Genomic DNA, 20,603 nt, shown 5'->3' on the forward strand with positions numbered 1-20,603 from the left:
ATGGCAATGACGGCCGGCATAGTCCAGTGGTAACGCATTGGACTGCCATTCCGAAGGTCGCGGGTTCGAACCCGGCGTGCGCAAATAAATTTTATTTGATTAATTTGTGTTATTTCACAATTAATTAATTAAAATAATATATAGTATATTTGCAGCACGTTCCAGAGTGGAAGATACTACCAGTATCGCCCTGGTGTAAGACCACCATTCAGAATTGAAACGTTGCTCCAAATGGCTTTAGCCGTGTTTAGTGACTAGATCTGAATAGCCAGGTACTTCCCCACCTTCCTCTTTCCCTTCCCCACTTACCTTCAGCCTCACAACATCCCCCAATTGGGGATGCCATAGTCTCACTGGCTCCAGACGGGAGCAGTTGGGACTCTTGTGAGGTATTCACTATAAAAAAAAAATAGAAAAAAAAGCATAAATCCTTCTATTTGTGCGCTCAACTCTCCAATATTTTTATTGAATACTATTTCATCCTTAAAGTATTTAGACATTTGGTTATTCATAATTTTATGTATAAAAATTAACACATTTTTTGGCAGTCTCTTTTTTATTAGAATCCAATACAACTCCTCTTTTATTTGATTTACCTTTTCATTTTTGTCTTAGTAAACATCTCATTGCTCTATTTTGAATAACTTCCAGCTTATTCATGTTTTGTTCGTTGGCCAAATATAATATCGTGAAACTGTAGTCAAAATGTGACGCAATTATTGTTTTGAAAATGCGCTTTGTAGTGTTTTGACATAATTTATTTCTGTCAATCCAGGTACAAGATACTGTATAAACGACATAAAAAGTGATGAAACAGGTTTTTTACTGGTTCCTTACACAAAAGTAATTTGTTTTATATATATCGAATTATTTAAAAAAAAACTATAGACTTTTTAATATTTTCTTTGATATTAAAATTGTATTATTTAGATTTATCAATGCTTATTTATAAAACAAGTATCTTTAATATAATTTTATCTTGTCTCTAAATGGTATTTCTTTTAACGACAACTTCAAAAATAATTTAAGATCCGGTTGTAAAAGTTTTTGAAAAAAAATGCTATCATAAAAGTTTTTAAATATTTAGAACTCAACGCGAAGTGTAAGACCAAGAACCTTCTGGAATATATTTATATGTACCTTAATGGTACACGACAGCTGCACGTATTACAAATTATGAATACGTAAGCCCAAACCTATTTAACGATTTACCTGTAGAAATAAAAAAAGTGAGAAAAGCTATCCCATGTTTAAAAATAAAACTACTATTACATTTTATCGAAAACCAACAGACTGATTGATATTTTAGCGAGGATTTACAGATATATTCTTTTGCAATTTTTTCACTGATTTATTATCCAATATTTATAATATTTAAGATAATTACTGGAAAATTTTTGTTACTCGAATTATATTTTACCAGTAAATAATAATTGTGGTGAACGTATTTCTGTCGGTATGAAAGAGACAGGCATATCTGAGTGAGACAGCATGACCGAGACGTATAAAAAGGCATGTCTGTTGTAACTCGTCCTCTTTTCAATAGCAAGCTCTTATATTGTCCATTGTATCAATACTTGTAGCTACCTGAATAAAAACGAATAGTAACGGAGTACCCACATTCTTTTTATTAAGAAGAAATCTGGATGATCTGCACGGAAGATCACCACAATAATTATTTATTTAAATATTGTATAAGTAAATAGACTAGCTCCCCAATAGACCCGAGAATAATTCTCTACTAACTGGGAAATTAAATTAGTTTCTTGTGAATGCTTAGTCAATTTGTATCTTCTTCTTATCATTATCAATTTGTATCTTCTTCTAAAAAATAAATATATAGCACATTTAAATAACTCTAAAAAAATCTGAAATTCCGTAAAATTTCTCCTGGGTTTTGATTGTTGGTAAAAAGCCTGAAGGGTTATGTTAGTATACATTCCATATTACGTATGAATGCTTGCAATACGTTTTTTATTAAGGCGATGCACTACGTCGTGTAATATTTTAAATTGAGCCGCTATCAATAACAATCCTTACGTAGATGGCGATAAGGTTTAAATTCCCGCTTAAACCTTATCGCCATCTACGTAAGGGTTGTAGTACCTGTTTTGATTTATGCAAGAAAAAAACATGGCCAAAAAGTGCCTTTTATTTTATTTTGTGAATGTTCAGGCATAAATATATTTTTTTTTTTGATAATTTTATGAATAACTTAATTTGCCACATTATACATTAAAATCATAATCGAAAATGCGTTCGTAAGTAGGAGATTTTGAACATTAAAGCAGTTTTCATAGGCCTTTACATTATTTTTTTTCTGGGCTTATAAAAAGACTGATCTAATAAATACTCGATTATCGCAAAGGCCAAGATGTATTCTACTCGCAATATTTAATTGGAGCATCTGAAACATTTCTAGGCGACCAAATTTTCAAACCAAAAACACATGCTTTTGAATTACTACGTATGGCATCGCCTTAATAATTTCTGAAATAGCCACAATAGCTATTACGAAGGATCGACACAACATGGATAGGTCTAAAAAATAGTATATGAACCGCACAAAGGAGTAAGATGGCTGTTTGGAAAATACCTCCATATTCAGATCTGTTAATGCAATATTTAAATCAGATATATGCAATTTCACTGCCTCCGCGGTCAAGTGGTAAGGCTCTCGACTTGCAATCCGAATGTCGCTTGTTAAAATTCAGGAATGCGAAATAAATTTTTGTTTATAATGAATTTGTGTTATTTCACAATTTGTTCATTGAAAATGTGAAAAATAAGTGGAATATACTCTTAGTATTATTATTATTATAGACAATATTACCAAAATGAAATAGCATAAAATAAAAATAAAACCTACAGATAACACACAAAACCAACATAAACACACATCACTCACAAACACACAAGATTATTTTCATTGTATTATTTTTTTAATTTTAAATGTATTATTATGTATTTCGTATTTTTAATTTTAAATTTATTATTTTCTTTTCAAATTTATTATCTTCTCTTTAAATGTAATATGTAGATTATATTTTCATATTATAAAATGAAGGCCTCAGCACGGGCAAGCCACCCAGTGAGGCCTACATTATTGGAAAACATAAATTGTAACAAAATAATGTACCAAATAAAAAAATTTAAAAAAATGTATCGCCCAAGACCAATATTTAGAAATGGAACGTTAATTTAGCTTTGTTTTGTGACCAGATCTGAAAGCCAAGTAATTCACTACCTTCCTCTTCCCCATCTCCTTCCCCTCCCAACTACATTCAGTCTCATAACATACCCCAATTGGACGCCATAGTTTTATTGACTGGTTAACCCCAATTCAACTCAAAAATATTTTTTTTTACAATTTTTCATGTTTAACGACTATGTATTATATACAAAAATTCGTTTTATTACAATTTTTGAGGTTTTATGTCGTTTTTACACATTTTGCATGGTTTTTCAATATTTTTCAGTGTTTTTCGACGATTTACGATTAGACCATTTTTCATGTTTTACAAAAATATAGTTTTTCGACAATTTTTCAGGTTTAACGACAATTATACACATTAATTCGGTTTTTCTACAATTTTTGAGGTTTTTTTGACGTTTTTACACAGTTTGCATGATTATGGTTGGGAGTAGTTGGGCCTCTTGTGCATATTCAAATTACAGTGACCATTCAAAAGGGCGCTAATAAGAGTATCTTTCACTCGAGAACGATATAATATATTTTTTTAGATGTCCGGTCACCAGATGGAATGCTATGGGTGTCCGGACACCAAGTACACCACCAGGCACACAAGAGTTCAGTTTTTGATTATTAAAGAGTTAAAAAAAATGAAAAAACAAGGTGTTTACAGGAATATGACGGAATAACACGGACGTGAATTACAAATTTACGAAATTTTACATTCATTACAACTACTGTAATTACGCGGTTCAAAAAAACCTATATTCTCTCAGCTTAAACCAATTTTTGGTTTTGAACATATACGCTCTCAAATTTAAACTATTAAAAACATATTTTTTGACGTGTGTAATGGTAATCTCCATGTGTAATTTCGTCCACATTATATCCGACATTTAATTCTGGCAGGTACGTGAAATTAACACTGTGTAATTTCTTCCATAATGAATTATTATTATATATATTAAAAAAGGTAATACTAACAATCAACCAACATGAGACAGAACAAGACACAAAAAAATAAAATGAAATCGAACCCAGGATTTATGTCTTACCGGGACAACGTATTTAATCACTCGACCATTGGGACCTCAAATATAACAGGAAATTTTTGTCAATCTCATATTTAAAATTCAGAATTAATAATATCATTTTGCAACTCATTTTCCCAATATTTTTTGTGGCTTCTGTTTTAAATGATCGCAAAGTTCTAATAAATTGGTTTGTAACTTAGATAGCGTCTCGGATAAACATAACAGATTCTTTTAATTATACATTATACTTTTTATTTAATGGGTATAAACTTTAAAAAGTTATTACATTTAATTTGGTTTAACGCCCAGCCGGGCTTTTACATGAATTTTAAGAACAGAATATACCTAGTGAGGTATCGAAAATTATACAAATAACTAAAACTACAGGGTTTTCCAATAAGATGTGTTATTTTGATATTCAATCGTAAAAGATCAATGGTTTCGTTGGTTGTGTGGCACGTAGCACCGTCTTGTTGAAAGTAAACGTTGTCCAGATCAAAACCATTCAATTCTGGCCATAATAAAATCATTAATCATCTCTCGATAGCGCAAATCCATTCACCGTAACTGTTGCTAGAGCCTCATTTTCAAAAAAGTAAAGTCTAATGACTCCGCCGGACCATAAACCGCACCAAACAGTCACACGTTGAGGATAGAGAGGCTTTTCAACAATAATTCTTGGGTTTTCCGAGCCCCAGATGCGACAATTTTGCTTGTTGACGAAGCCACCGAGGTGGAAATGGGCCTCATCACTCAAGATGATTTGCATTCGATTCACTCAAGCGAATTTTAATAATTTCAATGCAGTGTTGAAGCGTGTATCGTTTCATTTTTTATTTATGGCGTATTTTCTAATTGTCAAATGTCAACAAATGACAGCTTCAAAAGTAACATCTACCGAAATAGCGGGCTATTTAAAATAACACCTCTTATTGGAAAACCCTGTACATTACCAACGCTACTATATTTGAAGATTAAACAAAGTGTTGGTGTTATAAATTACGCTTAATTCTATAAATGTTGCAAATAAATATATAATTAGTACCCCCAAACTTGTTTCCAAGCTCAAACATCCTATTGGTTAGTGAGTGTGTCTGATAGTTGGTTGTGTATGTATTGCAGAAGCATGTTAAATTTTGTCCCGTGTTCCCAGTCCGCGCATGGAATTCAATGTAGCAACGATGGTATGGCTGTCAATTAATTTGTCAATGACTCTGTGTAACACAACCAGGTCTGACATAATTCTCCTGTCAGACTGTGTTATTAGATGCAATGGATTCATAAAAGAAATTTGAACTAAAAAAAGTTGTTTCAATAAAAATGGAAAAAGAAATATTTAAAAAATAGACATATTTACATTAAATGCAGTAGTTAGTAAAAGATTTCTGTTAATTTTCTATTATAATATGTATATCTGCGTAAGATTTACGAAATTCTTTGTTGAAATCATTCATAGTTCACAATTTATCTTCAAAAAATCAAAAAAGTATGAAAATATAGTTTTCGCTGTTTGCTGAATTACTACTGAAGCTGGTAGCCGTACTCGTGTGAGGCGAATGAATCTCCGAAGTTGTTTGTTCCTGGATATCAGCAGGGAACAACCACTCAAATAACGAAGCAAATTGTGATACTGTACTGCGAGTAATAAAATTGACTTGCATCAAGATTGGAAACTCGCCGTAAGATCAGTGGCTGCCCGTGGTATATGTGACTTTTTTACTAAATGCAATTAAAATCTGATAAGTCAGGATTGGTGCAATACGATTTAATAATTTAAAAAAATGTTTTTTAGGTTGCAATAGGTAATTTGTTTTGTTCGTAATGACAATTTCTTTTTAAGATGGCTCTGCTATTTTGGAAACGTAGGTAACACTTTTTTTTCAATTTGACTTTGTCAAATTTATTAATCCCGGTAAGAGAAGAGATCCTGGGTTCGATTCCTAGTTGTGACCGTTATCTTGTTAATGTCTGTGCCTTGTTCATTGATTCATGTTTCATTTAGTTGTATTAGCATTATCTTCTTCCTTAATGATAGAGTTATATTTTTTTAAACTTTGAAATATAATATAAACGCTCATACCACGGATCTTTGGAGGGTGTTTATTCAAGATAATGTAAGAAAAAATAATGATAAAGCTTTTTATACCAAGCAATTTAAATTACTAAAAAAATTGTCTAATGTAATCGTAGCTTTACTTTCGCCAGTTATTGCACGGGTTTGACAAACAAAATGGCCACGTTCGCAATAATTATAAAAGTGTATATATATTATAATTTTTTTTAATTTCTTTATTTAGGCACTAACGAATAATTTTTTTAATGTATTTTATAAGTTTCGCGGTATGAGCATGGAACATGATATACATATAAAACTAATATATTAATTAAATGGTAACAAACGATAGATAATTTTTTGTAATATAATTATTCTATTTGCCTAAAAATAAATTTTAATTGAAGTGAGGTCAAAGCAAAACCGCAAATTCATTACATTTTCAATTCCGCCATTGTTAGAAAAGCTTAACATAATATGCCTCCATCGGCGTTTTCCAGTTTCGCTAGCAGCACACAATAAAGCAACTCCACCCCGCCACTGCGTCCCCGCGCGCCCATATAAGGAACCGCGCTCCCGTACTGAAGTCACTCGTTATCACGACTTTGCCCTGCTTGGACGTGCCGTGTACCTCCACTCGCCACTAAACTCATCCCTACCAACCCACCACCTAGTCAAACTCACCACGTCAGTTAACTCACCACTGACCAGAGCAAGCGGCAAGCGCGTTTCTCAGTTTAAAAAGTGTACCAAAGTTCGCAAAAATTGACCGTGTGCGCGATTTCGTTGACAGCGTTTGGACTAGAATTCAGTTGATCCGAGAAGGGTGAGTACATTATTTAAAACTTTAATAAAAGTTAGTAATTATTTTAAAATACAGATTTTAAACAGTTTTCTGTTTAAATTAGGTTAAGATGCCAAGATGCTATAGGTATACTGTTTTTATCTATTGAAATTATGATGATAATATTCTAGGAAATCGAATTTACGTACGAAAATTGATGCATAAAGTTAAACTTGTTTAATATTTCTCAAAATTCAATATATTTCCCTATTCTTATTCCATTGTAAAATTGCGTTAGTAGGAAATGAATTTTGTTTCAGAAACTTTTGAGCAATTATTCTGAAAAATTGAATTTAACCTCGGAACAAAAGAATGTAACTTTTTCAGGAAAATTAGGTAGGTTCACAATAAATGCGGAAATTACTTTATTTAATTTTTTTTCCGAAAAATAAGCATTCTTTTTGATTTCAGTAGCATGATTATTGATTATAACACTGCTTTCGATGCAGAGAAAAATGAAAACAAATAAAATTTATTTGTGTTTTTTTATTGTATAGTGACTAAGATAATATTGTAAAGTGACAAATTTTACTATAAATTAAATTGTAAATTATTATTATTATAAATTAATTTTTACAAAAATATGAAATCTATTCCAATGGCATTTTAAGGAAAATACTATTATTTCTAAAACTATTCAGCAAAATATTTTTTTTTTCATCAAAATAAATAAGGCAGAATGTTTATTTTTGAGTGAATTACAAAGTTTTTTTAATAATTTATGTATGAATTTTGTTCGATTTTTATTGAAAGTGAAACCAAAAACCATATACGATTTTAGGAATGTACTTCGTTTTCATTTTTATAATAGTTTTTTTCAATGTGGTGCGGCCTATATTTGAATGTTTTATTTAAAGTACGATTAAGAGGTACCTATATTTATTCATAATTTGCTTTTCGTATGTGCAAGAGAAATTTATTGTCTTTGTTAATTTATGAAAACCGAATCGAGATGCGATTTTCCTCCATTGTTTATTGGTTTAATTTTATTGTTTCATTTTCAGGAAATCGACAGTTTTGATTTTGTCAGTACAAATGTGTACAGTAAATAGCAAAAATAAAACCAAATATGAATTTACTTCTTGTGACTGTACTTATAATAAGAAAACTTATATAAAATAAAATTTTATAAGAAAATTATATAAAACCAAAAATCGCACATGAAAATTAAGAAAGACATTCATATCATTAATCTTATTCGGGTGGTTATTCTGGAAGTTGTCATATTAAGACAATATATCGTAAAAATAAAAAATAAGACAGGATTCATTTATTAAGTCCAATACAGAATTGTGTCAAACAACAAAAAATTAATTACTTACAATTTTGTTCGTATCTAAGTTATGGTTTTTCGACTAGTAATGTAAGGCACTGTAACAGCACGTTTTAATGAAAAAAAATCAGTTACCTCAAGTTAATATTTTTTAATGTCAACTGTAGGTCCATTTATTAAACTGTAATTTCTTTTTTTATTTGGTACTCTATCGTATCGGAGATTGGCTATAGTTATAGCTATCACTAGTATAACAAAATCTGTTTGTTTTCAAATATTTATATACTTTTTTATGTGAAACCGCACTAGAGTACCAACTGCTCACAACCGTCTGGAGCCGGTGAGACTATGGCATCTCCAATTGGGGTATGTTGTGAGGCTGAAGGTAGTGGGGAAGGGAAGGAGATGGGAAAGAGACAGGTGGGGAAGAACCTGGCTATTCAAATCTGGTCACCAAACACGGCCTAATCCATTTTTAGCAATGTTTCAATTCTGAATGGAGGTTAAGACCTGGTGTAAGCACCAGGGCGACACTGAGAGTATCTTATCTGGAACGTACCGCAAATATATTATTTTTAATTAGTAGCATTAACTCTTGTGATTAATGTGTTGGAATTTCTCATCAATGAAACTAATACTGTATATTCGTCTATATAGCAATTATAACGTAGTAAAGCACAAACTACTCGTCAGAAATTATTTCCTGATTATTATTGGCAAGCTTGTTATTTCTCTACGGGGCACTTGTCTAGTATTGTCTACCCTCCAACTGATCAATTCAACCACAAGGGGTTCATTTTCAACGCCTTCAAATCAAACAAGCTCCACCTATTTACTATACGAAATAATATTAAAGCTCTCATAAAACGATCAAGTACAGAAATTTATAGCTAATTGTACTACCCAACTATGACAGAGTTTCATAACACTTTTTTCGAAATATTATTCCAAAATAATCTCCATAGCTCATGACTGATATTACTTTTAGAACTGAAAATTCATTCATTGATTCAACAACCTTTAATTACTGTCTTAAATGTTCCATCGTTTCTAATCTGGAATTACTAGGTCAACGTGAAAACTTTTCATAACATTTACATCATAAGTCATGAAGTTTTTTTTAATAATCACTTATGTCATAATATCACACACAATGCCTTCGGTAGTTCTATATATTTCTTCTGTTCAATAAGAAGGAAAAAAGCGATGTTTGTTGCAATATATTGATAAATATTGAAAATTTTTGGGCGAGGCCTGTCCTTAAAACCAATCATTAGAAATAAGCGGCTAGCAGGCTAGGCAAGCAAAAAATAAATTCGTAAAATTCCATTACAAATAAATATTAGAATTTAATATCAATAATTCAACTCTAGATTTTGAAGTTTATAATGAATTAAGTTCCAGAACCACAATAGAAAATTATATGGTGAAATTAATGAGTTATTATATTGTAAATGACAGTGTGACTTATCTTTGATTTGCATGAAACAGTAAATTGATATAGCAATACATTACAATGAAACCAACTGTCAATTTCCCTCGAATAATTGTTTTACAAATAGTAATCGAAGATTTTATGTCATTGTTATACCTACACGTTTATAAACAACGTGTTTGATTGCTCGTTACTGTTATGTAATATTTTTTTATGCGTTTCCGATTTTATGTCCGGGTTAAATCTTCCCCATAGGAAAAACTAAACCCTGCCACACACTTTTCCACAAATGATCATCAACATTATGCAAGTGCATTATATAAGCAAAATAAATACAAAACAATACAAGAAAAACACGTCAACTCACAAGAGATCAAATGAGAAAATAATAAAATAAACTCCAGATATTTTCATATCAGAGGGTTCGGCTCGGTAGAACTCCTAACAGGGCCTATAAATCCTAATGATCCCTCAATATAAATATAAAAAAAAGTTTTTCATTATCCTACATGTATTAAAAATGACTGATTTTTGAATTTTTATATATACATTTTTTGATAGATCTAATACGCCTAAATTTTTAATGAGAGAGCCAGGTATAATGCCAGTTGCCGAAATAACGAATAGTAATATTTTTATAGTCTGAGAATGACAAATCCTTTTTATCTCATTGCCTAAATATTATCTTATTTTTTCATTAACAGATTTTTTAATATTATAATATAATTATCGTTATATTATTATTATGTAATCTTTATGTATTATTTTTTTTATTTTTGAGACATTCCAGAGTGGTAGATTTCAGCATCGCCTTGGTGAAAGACCATAATTCAAGGTTCAATTAAATATTTTTTAAGGAAAAGAAAAACAAACATTCCCAGGCTACCAATAACCTGATATTATTTAAAGAACTCCAACTATCATCACACTAAGCGGAAATGTTGCTTGCGTCGTAATGGAGAACTTAGCCAGCCGAGGAATCGAACTCACGCGGGAGGGAATCTAACGTGATGTCAACTTACCCACTGAATTGTGGATGACAGTCTTTTGCGGTAATTACGTAAAAATGAAAGTCTACAAACATAATCTTAAAATGTGTAAGCGTGGTACAAAAATAATTTCTACCGTAGTCAGCAGATTTTTGAAGTAAATTGGCTTTCCTGACTGAAATTAATTTGATCAAAAATAGCCCTGCCCTTCATATCATTTCGTGTCATAAGTACCTACTACCTAAGTTACATAAATATCTCTAGTAAAATTCCCCAATAGCAATTGGAAAAATCATTGTTAATAATGAATAAAGAAAATAATAAAATATTAATCCATAAATAATTTATTTTTTGTAAATTATATTTTTTTCCCTCTGGCGGATTTTTAATATGAACACGGCACAATAATCCCAACTGCTCCAAGCTGTCGGGGCTAGTGAGACTATATCATTCCAAATTTATTGATAGGAGTGGGGAAGGGGAAGGTAGGGAAGTACCAGGCTATTCAGATCTGGTCACAAAACATGGCTGGATTGAATCACCAATACAATATTGTATTTGTATGCCTTTCTTTGAATAAATATTTTTTATACAGACAAAACTATTTCTTCATATTGCATAATGTACGGGCGCAAACAAATAATTCGTTTTAATATTTAAAAGCATAACTTGCAAAAAGTGTTTTTTTAACAAAATAATTGGTTTATTTACGTTGTGTTTACCCTTGAAGGTGTGATTGGAGTGTACACTGAAATGTGACGATTATGGATTTATCTGTTTGTCGATGTCAAATAACATGCTTTACTTACATGATCTTGTTAAAAATGTACGTACCATTAGCAAAGTTCACCACCAGTTACTTTACAGGCTCCTGCCCAGCACCTAGCGGTCAGAGGTAAAACTAGGGCTAACAGATAAAACAGATGTTTTGCTTATCAATTGGCTTTCTTTGACAGTGTTTGTTTTGACAATTAGCTTGTCAGTGTGTGTTACTTGATTAGATTATAAAAAGCCACGCTGACTGGATTTTTCACTTCTTCTCTCCTTTAAAATAGTAACAAGCAGTCATTATGGTCAACTAACCATTAATAAAAGTGTTTTGTCCGGGTCGGGAATAATTTAACTCGTTGTAACATTAAATAAAGTAAAATGCAGTTTTGTGCAGCAAAAACAAAAAAACCATGCATCTGTTATTGAAGACTTCATCAAGCCCAAACAATTCTTAACAGATCTATTTAAAAATCAAATCTTTCTTTTTAATTTATCGTTGATTGACTAATTTGTGTAAGGTTTATTGGTTTTAATAACCGGCTTCGACCTGGAGGTCTAGTACGAACGATCGATAAAGCCCCATGTCAGCCCAGTCGGTAGACAAAAGCCGCTGCTTTTAGCGCTGCCTCCAAGGTGTCGGATGCTGTCAATATGCACAACTTTTTCGATAATGTCGTTCGTTACACAAAATAACTGGCTTATTATTGAATAGAGGTGAACTAACTAAGCTCTTAGAATTGAATGAAATATGTATACACGACCCATAAGCTTAATTGATTCATCCTTAGACGCGATCAATTGATTCCGTTCCATGACTAAACACCTCGCAAACATTAGTTAATTAAAATGAGTTGATTATAACACATTTTTTAGTATCAAAATGTACATGCGGACTGCCAATATATAAGTTTAATTAAAATTCACAACTTATTTGTATTTTTAACTTTTACATGGAAGTCTGACGTTTAGGAATGTCAGTTCATAGAAAATGCCTCCAGTGCTCCAGTGTTCATTTATTATATTTCATATTTCGGTCTGGTTATCAACAGCGCAGCCGTGCTCGGGAAATAATCGGTAGTTAAGTTATTGAGACCCCCTGTAGTTAAATTTGTAAGGAATATTTTAGCTCCACAGCCCATGAATTAAATGTCTTTGACGGTTCAAAATATGTAAAAATTTAATGACGGTATAGTTTTCTGAATTTTTACAACAAGATTTTTCAAATAATGTTAACTTTCTCTACCCACAGAAAAATATTAAAATATAAACCTAATATATTATAACATACAATATCTGAGTATCCAATGAGATTGAATGAATTTATTTTCCGAATCCATACTTTATTTGTATAAAACAGTTTCTTATTTAAAACGAATACAAATTCATACGAACCGTTAATGAATATTAAAAAACTCAATTTTGGCGAGTTTCTCTTCATTTAACAAAATGTAAATTTTATTCATGAAAGAGAAATCAGAATTCATGACCGGTCAGTGAATGAGTTGTCATCGCGTCTGGGTCCTACCCAAGCGTCATTATTTTGATTCCTCAATTTCGAGTCCTCCATCACGACACAAGCAAAAATTTCCTCTTACTGTGATTAAAGTAAGATATTTTCAAATATTGTCAAATTATTCTTAGCTGAGCTTTTTTTAAAAACACATAATTTAAAAACTGTACGTAAGCAGTTAATATACGAAATAAATGTCGATCTTACCCGATCAGCATTTGGTCAGGTTGGTAACAACTTGTTTTAAATTTATTTTTTTTGAATTAAAGAAAAAAAACGTTTTTTTCTTCTCTTCTCAAATTTTTAAAAGCTGTCCTGTAAAAGAAACTAAGTCACATAATCCTCCCAAACCAAAAACTTTGTTAGTTCGTAACTTTCTTTGTCATCTTTTGTGGTCCATTCGCCTTTGTTCGTATCCGCAAGTCGTTTTCCGGTGAATTCATCTGAAAACAACGAGTGTTTTCTCAGAACATTTCCGTTCAAAAGTATCTTTCTTTGGCAATCAAGTTTGACATTCACTGTCATTTAATTATATTTATTCAAAAGTACTATTTTTATCAATAAATACATAATGAAAATATACAAACATGGTCTTCAACATATTATTAGGATGGGTTGTTTCACAGAATTTGAAATATTCATTACATTTCATAATAGTGAGGACGTGTTGTTTCACAGAATTTGAATAATTCATTACATTTCATCATAGCGAAGACGTGTTGTTTCACAGAATTTGAACAATTTATGTTCATCAAATTTCATGTTAAGTTTCAAGTTGATTTTCTAGTTCTCTGAAAGTTTTATTCATTTTACTAACCAAATACTGTAAACCAACCTAAAAACATGACAATCTAATAATTAAGAACTTGAATAGTACCTACTTTGACAGAGGTTGTAGGAGTTGTTTAACAGAATTTGAATAATTTTAAAGTTCTGATATTATTTTAGTTTTATGAAGCAACAAATTCAGTTACATAACTTGAATAGAACTTTCACAGATTGAAAATTATCTTTCTAACTTAATGAATTTTTTGAATTCTGAGAAACAACAGGCCCTTAATATTGTATCAGTTGACTATTCGTATATCCAGAATCAAATGTTGCTTGAAATGGCTTTGATCGTATTTTGTGACCATATATTTCGGTCTGGCTATCAACAGCGCGGCCGTGCTGTAGATATATAGAATCAGTTAGAAACTAGCTAGCCTTCCTATTTCCCATTGTTTTCCCTTTTCCACTCTCTTCAGTCTCACAATAATATTCCATTGGAAAATTTCATAGTCCTAGGGTCCAGTCAGTTCTGACTCGTATGGTGTTTGCCTATAAATTTTTTTAACGGAGCGTAGCTCCCGTAAGTCCCGTTTTAACTCGACCGTTTGGCGTTTCGGAGTAACATTGACTAGGTTGCTAAAATTGGCTATATGGCTTACTTTGAGTCATTATGGTACCTACATGCTTGAAGAAAGTTTTAAAAAAAAATCATTGAGAAAATGAAAGTATCTTTGGACAAATTTTAAAATTCCTTAGGTATATGAAATTTAAAAAAACATTTAATGGTTTAAACAGGTTTTTAAGTAGTTACTTACAAACCTTATGATTTCTGAGGAAATTATAGTTTTGGTTTATTAAATGGATACAGAATTATTACATAGTTTAAACGCTAGGTAACATAGAAATTACACTTTGCTTTATTTATAAATGTGGTTCACTTCAAATTTAAAGTTCTGAGATGTTTCAAAAGTTCATGTCGGAGATATACTTTATTAAAAATTTTTGAATTGAAGTCTTTTAAAACTTCAAGTTAAAAGTTTAGTATGCTTTACAGTGAACATTTTTCAATCCAGTGAAAATCAGTTTATTGCAAATTGATTAGTTTCTTAACTGCATTTTAAATAAAATCCATGCTATGAAGCTTTTCTGAAAGATGAATAAAAAGTTTGATGGGCTTCGAGTAACTTAGTTAAAAGTTTGTTACGCTTCAAGTTGTGTATTTCTTTTACGAAGAACTGTTTCGTTGCATTCCGTAATTCATGATCAGTAAAAGCAGAGGGTCAATTTGACCCCCGTGCTACGTGTACGTTTCCTTGGTGCATAAAAGTTAAACGAAAAAGAGGAAAAACGATATAAACTAGAATTGAGCAGTTCATCAGATGACGAGCTTTGAATAAATTCACTATATAATATGTGAGTTAAGTGCAGTGATGATTTGGGTTGATTTTCAGTTAAAAAATTGTAAAGATGCAGAAACTAACACAAAAAAACTTAATTATGATACGGAAAATGATACTTATCATAGACCAGTTAATCTACTGTCGAATTACTTACATATATAACTTCTCTAATAGTCTATTGCTGTAGTACTTTTTTTAGATTATGTGCGCTAACGTCACTTTAAATTCCTGAATAATGATAATTCTTATAAAGCCATTTCTGCGAAATATTACCTCGAGAACGCTGTAATCTACCAGTAGCACAGAAGTTTGGGAAAGTAATTTACTAAGTATTAAATTTTTTAGTTTTTTTTTTAATTAAAAGTTTTTACATTTTGCGTGTTTATAGAGCAATGTTTTTTTCCAAAATAAAATTCCCTGGGACTTTTCAAGAGTGTTGGTTACCAAAACCGTACATACGATATGGGTATCAAATTACGCGTCTCGACTTACACAACCCGAATAGCTCGGTGAAAAAATGATCAGTTAGCTCCTTGGCACTTTTTTTTCTCCAAATGTTCATTTATTTTTTTAAATTGCTGTTTCCGCAGCAGAGGATTGAAAAACACTGTTGGGTATTATTAATCTTGGTGCAAGCAATGAAAAAGAGGTAAACTACATGAATCAGAGTTATATAGATTGAGTCAATGGTCGATATGTCTTTTATATACGTTTATGAAATAAATTCAATGTAGATGCATTTCTTATAGACGATATGCACCTATATCTCTTAGCTGTTTTCATAGGCAAAAGTCTGAAGAAAGTGTTAATTGCATCTTGGCCATTAAAAAATAATGATAAAGAAAATAACGATGTGAACTAAAAATATTTCAGTCCATAAAACTTAGTTAGTAGTTTTGTGGACTGAAATATTTTGCCGGCATACATGCTCGAATATCTTATACATTTATTAAAAACTTTTAGCAGGTGAAGTCTATGGCTGATGTGCAATAACGTCACGAGCGAAGGCTGTAAAAAATCCTAGGATTATTTCATGTTGGTTCAAAAACCTTTAATGGAAAAATGAAAAATTAAATTAACTAGTATAGGCCACAAAATTTCGAGTTAAATATCGATGGCCTAGCGCACACACGTGTTAAGTAGTTGAAAATTGAATTTATAAAAATTTGATGTAAAGCTACAAAATTCATGCGAATATTTGATTATAACCATTCTAGATGAAAAACAAAGTAAATAATCTTGATAAATGCTTTTCAAAATATGTAATTGCTTTTATTTTAAACTGAACTTAACACAAGTGTGCGGTAGAACTACTATATTGTGTGGGTTAAAATGCATTATTGAAGTAATAGATATAATATTTAGCTGATAATCAATAACGTCATATAGCTATTTTGCTTTTGATTCGTCACATGTTATTTTGTAGTTCATCAACTGTCGTGCTACATACATATACCTTATATTCCTGTTATTTAGCTTATTGCTGTAGATGCAACATCCTCGTTTCTTCCATATTGGTTAACTGTATTTCCAAGTCACTCCTTATAGGTGCAGGTGATATGCAATATGCACTAACGTCACATAGCTGTTTCCGCAGGTGAAGCCAGTAAAAACCGACGAACGTAATTACCCCGGCGCTCCCGTTCCGTTTCCTGCTCGAAGCGTGAAATATTCTAGATTTTTTACGGTTTGTTTGCAGTCTGAAAGACACTGAAAACTTTTAACGAGCTGGATACTTTGCTCCGCGTGAGTTTATGCCTAAGTTAATTATCGAATTTTATCCGGGGTTTTAATAGCTAAGAAAACTCCTTGGCAAACAACTTCTTTCTGTAATGGAATTACGAGTACGTTCTTTCATATAAAGACATTACTTCTAGATTCTACGTTCGCATTTCTGCACTAGTGAGTAACCAGGCCTCTGGCATATTTTGTCAGCAAATGTACCACAAATTTTTGTCGTTTTTTTACCACTTCCTGCAAATTATCATAATAAATTTAAAGATAATTTGCAGGAGGTGGTAAAAAAAGCTAAAATGTTTATAATTATTATAAGGAAAAAATATTTTTCAAGCAAAGGTAATAAACAAAGATAACGTTATATAACAAGATAATGTAACAACAACTTGTGTTTTCGCTCGCTACTTTTAAATTTTACGATCACATCATATGTATTTACAATTATATTTATGTCTAATCAGTAAATAAAAAAAATATTTACAGCGATATAAAATAACCGATTTGTGGTTGAGTTGGCATCGCTTTTAATTCCCACCCAGGCGTCATGAGTTCGATTCCTCGGTTGGCTACTTTGCCATACTTTGTGTCGTGATGTAGGACTTCCTCCATCACGGCACAAGCAACGTTTTCCGCTTACAGTGATGACAATAGGAGATTTTCAAATGTGGTCAGGATATTCCGGCTCGGATATTATGCTCAGGATAAACCTGGGAATGTTTGTCTTTCGTTAACAAAAATAAATTAAAAAATATATCGCAATAAAATTTCAGTCCATCTTATTGTGGCACTAACAAATAGTTTGGCCGAAAATGAAATAATTACAGTTCTCACAAATTATTATAAGAAATAATTACTCGCCCGAAATATCCAATTTATTTAGTAAACAACTGTGCCATGCATTATAAAGTTGGTTGTTCAGGTGAAAAAATATAATAAACGAGAATTGCAGATTGAAATACTAGAACATTAGCTCAGTGGTTCAGAGCACCTGACCGGCAATCAGAAGGTGCTCGTTCAATTCCAGTCGGCGGCATTTATTTTTACTCGATGCTTACAAAAATTTGTTTTCCTTTGTGCCATGCATAGATTTTTTTTTTTCAAATAAACATTAATTTATCATAAAAAATATATTACAGAACTCACCCAAATTTTCAACCAATATGAATGATTCTCTTTATCTTAAAAACAATTATATTAATTAATAAATTTAATCAATCACTTCTTTTACCCTTTCACAGTCGGTATAATATGTACCTACGCCCAATTCACCTTAACGAAGCTGTAATAAATTAAATAGTTTCATCCTGTCATTTATTAAACTTGTATTTTCTTTGATACTTTTCTTTCTTCGTGTTCAATTAATAATCATCAACTCTACAATCCAACCACTTTTCTAAGTCAGCTCTGTCTCGTTATTCCGACTAAGTACCTGCTTCTTTTCGATCCTATTATAAGATTTATTTTATCAGTAAATTGACTGCCCGAAGGTATAATAAAAACAATACTATACAACAATACTAAATTGGCTCACTTGGGTTTTTCAACGAACTTCAACAAAAACAATATAATATGTAATTGGATGAATAATCTGTCGTACAATAAAAATGAAAATATGACAATTTATTTGATGGACCGTGCTAGATACCGTGAACCTTTTGTATGAAAGCTTTTTAAGATTGTAGAATTTGTAGGTGGGTATAGGTAATGCATTTAAATAATAAACTTAAAGCCATCTTTTAACGTTTTTGTTTAAATAATGGGCGATTTTAAACATTCTGTCCTCTCTTCATTTCAAAATGCATCCCTTCGGACACTTTGGTCGCGGAGTCAGGATTTTAATATCCTTTAACTTCCCACATTTTCTCCGTTTATCTATTTAACTATTCCCTAAGCAGATGTACGCGACCAAATGGTCTGAGCGTCCTATTAGCCAAACTATGAATTATGCATATGTAACCCTTAGATTTCATGTGACCAATAAAATAAATTCATGTGTGCCTTGTGACCATTCTCGCGGGATAATAATGGGGGTATTATTTAAATGTAATATTTTATTAACAGAATATTCCCGGTGAACAAAATTCGCCCGGTAAATTATACAACGTTACCCTTAGATTGTGATTTCCTAGCTCTTTAATGGTAATTAAGTACAACATTTATTATAAAAATAATCTAGACCCCCAAATGTCCCTGCATAGTGGTTAGGCTGCAGGATGCCTACAATATACACAAAAACACAATAACAGTATTACAATATGTACGTATAATTAAAATAAAATAAACCTAAAAATAATAATTGACGAATTAATTGCTAACGACTAGACTATCTGTAATGAAAACAAAAATAAGAATTAAAATCAAAAAGAAAACACATAACATACATTAATGTTTTTTTGTAAGAATCTACACTTGAACACATATACATTTTCCGAAGCAGTCCAAACTCGCGAACCTGTTTGTAAAAATATCCATAGTTTTTTTACAGCCATCTTAAATATTTTACAAGCGATAGAACCTGGATACATTCCTGTAGTATATAGATATTTATGTCTATAGGGTGACCGGATAAACCGTCAAAATGATAATTCATCACATCTTTAAAAAGTTATATAAAGTCATGGAAAGTGATGAAAAAAAAACTTTATTAACTAGGTTAAGAAGGTTAGGTTAAATTAGTTTAGGTTAGGTTTGAATTTTTTTCCATCGTTTCTAATTACTTTATATCACTTTAAAAGTGTGTTGAATTATCACTGTGTTGAGTTATCATGGAACCGTCTATAGTTATGGTAGTACAACTCATGGTGATACTCCCTCCAAATCACGAGTTATTCTCAATTAGGAAGGTAATAATAATCATGTATTTTATATTTACCTTTAATTAAAAAATTCAATTTTTTTTATAAAAAAATATGTTAATAATAAAATATTTTATTCGTTTATATTTTACTTGACAAATAAAAAAAAAACAGAAATACGCTCCATAGAAAAAAATCGCAAAATTTGCTCCAAAAATTATAAAAAACACATTCGGCTTAGTTATTTCCCATGTTAAAGTTATAAAAATTCAATTTTTTCCTTTAAATGTTACTTAAGATGTCCAGAGCTTTTTGTTATATTTTAAATAGTTTATTAAATATTTTCTTTTACGTCTATAACATTCGTATTTATGTATATTCAATTCAAACCATCTTCTTTTTTTTTGAACGGTTACAACGGAGCCTTAATATTATTACTTACTTCATTCCATTCATTTACATAACCGTAATGTAGTTGCCCTTGCATCCCCCGAAAAACGCATTAAAATCCCTGCAATGCCGCTTGGCTAATTTGATCTGACTTCGCCCGCAAAGTTTCTGGAATCGGGAGTCTGAGGGCTGTAGACTCTAGGCAGTTGCTCCATTGTGAGGAAACGAGATTACGGGAGAGTGAAACGGGCTTCTGGGGCCCTTTGATGCCGCATTCAATACCTTCTGGCTGCGTTATCTCCCGGGATTAATGCTGTCAAGTAATTTATGTTGTGAAGGTAACCGTCTACAATGGAGATAGCGTTGAAAAATGTGATAAAAATACGTTTTTCAAAATAAATTATTGCA

At 31.4% G+C, this 20,603-nt stretch overlaps 1 protein-coding gene across 3 annotated transcripts in view; it reads left to right on the forward strand.

The window, feature by feature from the left end:
• The first annotated feature begins 6,858 nt into the window (after positions 1-6,858).
• Positions 6,859-20,603, forward strand: part of Scp2 (Sarcoplasmic calcium-binding protein 2) — a 327,312-nt gene continuing 313,567 nt past the window's right edge. The window contains exon 1 of one of the 3 annotated variants that reach the window (XM_089639749.1): positions 6,859-7,106. The gene's annotated coding sequence lies outside the window, so the exon portion shown is untranslated. The remainder of the gene's footprint in view (positions 7,107-20,603) is intronic. The other 2 variants (XM_089639750.1, XM_089639752.1) reach the window with 2 other exon arrangements.

Source organism: Hesperophylax consimilis, chromosome 14 (assembly GCF_061612785.1).
Source record: "Hesperophylax consimilis isolate HC1 chromosome 14, BYU_Hcon_1.0, whole genome shotgun sequence".
NCBI lineage: Eukaryota > Metazoa > Arthropoda > Insecta > Trichoptera > Limnephilidae > Hesperophylax > Hesperophylax consimilis.